This window comes from Arachis ipaensis, chromosome B06 (genome assembly GCF_000816755.2).
Source record: "Arachis ipaensis cultivar K30076 chromosome B06, Araip1.1, whole genome shotgun sequence".
In the NCBI taxonomy this organism is placed as follows: Eukaryota; Viridiplantae; Streptophyta; class Magnoliopsida; order Fabales; family Fabaceae; genus Arachis; species Arachis ipaensis.
Genome location: NC_029790.2, coordinates 15564601 through 15567256, shown reverse-complemented (window position 1 = coordinate 15567256; position 2656 = coordinate 15564601).

The following is a 2656-nucleotide window of genomic DNA, read 5'->3' as shown; positions in this document are numbered from 1 at the left end:
ACCATGAGGCAGATTACCAGCTCTTTGGCAACTGTCACAATTACGTACAAACTCTCGGGAATCTCTATAGAGTGTGGGCCAATAGAAGCCACATTGGAGGACCTTAGTGGCTGTTCACTCACCTCCGAAATGGCCTCCATATTGAGATCCGTGGCAATGCCATAGGATTCTCTGTGCTTCTTCTCTAGGCACACACCTACGGATTATTCCGTCTGCACATCTCTTAAAGAGATAGGGTTCATCCCACAAGTAGTACTTTGCATCAGTAATTAATTTCTTCTTTTGTATCCTGTTGTACTCCTTGGGTATGAACCTTGCAGCTTTATAGTTTGCAATATCGACAAACCATGGTGCTTCCTGAATGGCAAATAAATGCTCATCCGGAAAAGTCTCAGAGATCTCAATAGAGGGGAGGGACGTCCCTTCTACTGGCTCTATCCGGGACAGATGATCAGCCACTTGGTTCTCTGTTCCTTTTCTGTCTCTTATTTCTATATCAAACTCTTGCAGAAGCAACACCCATCTGATGAGCCTGGGTTTTGAATCCTGCTTTGTGAGTAGATATTTAAGAGCAGCATGGTCAGTATACACAATCACTTTTGATCCTACTAAGTATGATCTGAACTTGTCAATGGCGTAAACCACTGCAAGTAATTCTTTCTCTGTGGTTGTGTAATTTTTCTGGGCATCATTTAAAATGTGACTAGCATAATAAATGACATGCAGAAGCTTGTTATGCCTCTGTCCCAGTACTGCACCAATGGCGTGATCACTGGCATCACACATTAGCTCAAATGGTAATGTCCAGTCTGGTGCAGAAATGACTGGTGCTGTGACCAGCTTAGCTTTCAGTGTTTCAAACGCCTGCAGGCATTCTGTGTCAAACACAAATGGCGTGTCAGCAGCTAGCAGATTGCTTAGAAGTTTTGCGATTTTTGAAAAATCCTTTATAAACTAATGGCTTGAGCTCGGTTTTAGGAGGTTTTTCCTCTTCCAGAAGAAATTTCAGAGGCTCTTTCATGTCCTCTGAATCCTCCAAATCAGGCTGAACATCTTTAAAGATGTCTTCCAACTCTGATTCGAGACTCTCAGCCATGTTGATCTCTTCTACCAAAGAGTCAATAAGATCAACTTTTATGCAGTCTTTTGCTGTGTCTGGATGCTGCATGGCTTTGACAGCATTCAGCTTAAACTCATCATCATTGACTCTCAGGGTTATTTTCCCCTGTTGGACGTCAATGAGGGTTCGTCCAGTTGCTAGGAAGGGTCTTCCTAGAATGAGAGTGGCACTCTTGTGCTCCTCTATTTCCAGCACAACAAAGTCAGTGGGAAAGGCGAATGGCCCAACTCTGACAATCATGTCTTCAATCACGCCTGATGGGTATTTAGTGGAGCCATCAGCAAGTTGGAGACATATCTGGGTTGGTTTAACTTCTTCAATTAAGCCAAGCTTTCTGATGGTGGATGCAGGTATTAGGTTGATGCTTGCCCCAAGATCGCATAAGGCTGTCTTGGTGCAATTATCTTCTAATATGCATGGTATCAGAAAACTCCCAGGGTCTTTAAGCTTTTCAGGAAAGCTCTTCAGAATGACTGCACTGCATTCTTCAGTGAGGAGAACTCTTTCTGTTTCTCTCCAGTCCCTTTTATGACTCAAGATCTCTTTCATGAACTTGGCATAAGAAGGTATTTGCTCAAGTGCTTCTGCAAATGGAATCTTTAATTCAAGAGTCCTGAGATAATCTGCGAAGCGAGCAAATTGCTTATCCTGCTCCTCTTTCCGGAGTTTTTGAGGATAAGGTATCTTGGCTTTATATTCTTCAACCTTAGTTGTTGCAGGTTTATTGCCTACAGAAGTGGTTGAAAAAGCCTTTTTAGAGGGGTTGTTATCAGCATTTGTGTGTGTTTGATCCCTCACTGGCAATTGAGTGCCAGAGTTAGAAGCTGGAGTGACGTTGGACACCAACTCCTTGTCTGTTCCTGGCGTCTGAACGCCAGAACTGTGCCCATTTTGGGCGTTCAGCGCCAGATCCTGCCCATTTTGGGCGTTCAACGCCAGATCCTTGCCCATTTCTGGCGTTGAACGCCAATCCTGCCTTGTTTCTGGCGTTGAACGCCAGTCTTGAGCATGGTCTGGGCGTTCAGCGCCAGCCTTCCACCAAATTTCTGGCGTTTTAGTTCCGGAATTACTTTTCCCTGGGCTCTTACTGTCCTCAGGTAAATTTTGGGTGGTTTGCTCATTTCTTAGCTTTTTGCTGCTTTGAGGTGGGGTATTTAATGTTTTCCCACTTCTTAATTGAACTGCTTGGCATTCTTCTGTTATTTTCCTTGACAGCTGCTGCTTTGTTTGCTTAAACTGTTCTTCCATATGTATATTAGCCATCCTTGTCTCTTGTAGTTTATCCTTGAATTCGGCTAACTGCTTTGTTAGAAAGTCCAATTGCTGATTGAATTCAGCAGCTTGTTTTACAGGGCTGAGTTCAGCAGTTACTGTTTTAACCTCTTCTTTCATGGAAGGGTCACTGCTTAGGTACAGATGCTGATTCCTGGCAACTGTATCAATGAGCTCTTGAGCCTCTTCAATTGTCTTTCTCATGTGGATAGATCCACCAGCTGAGTAATCAAGAGACATCTGAGCTCCTTCTGCAAGCCCATA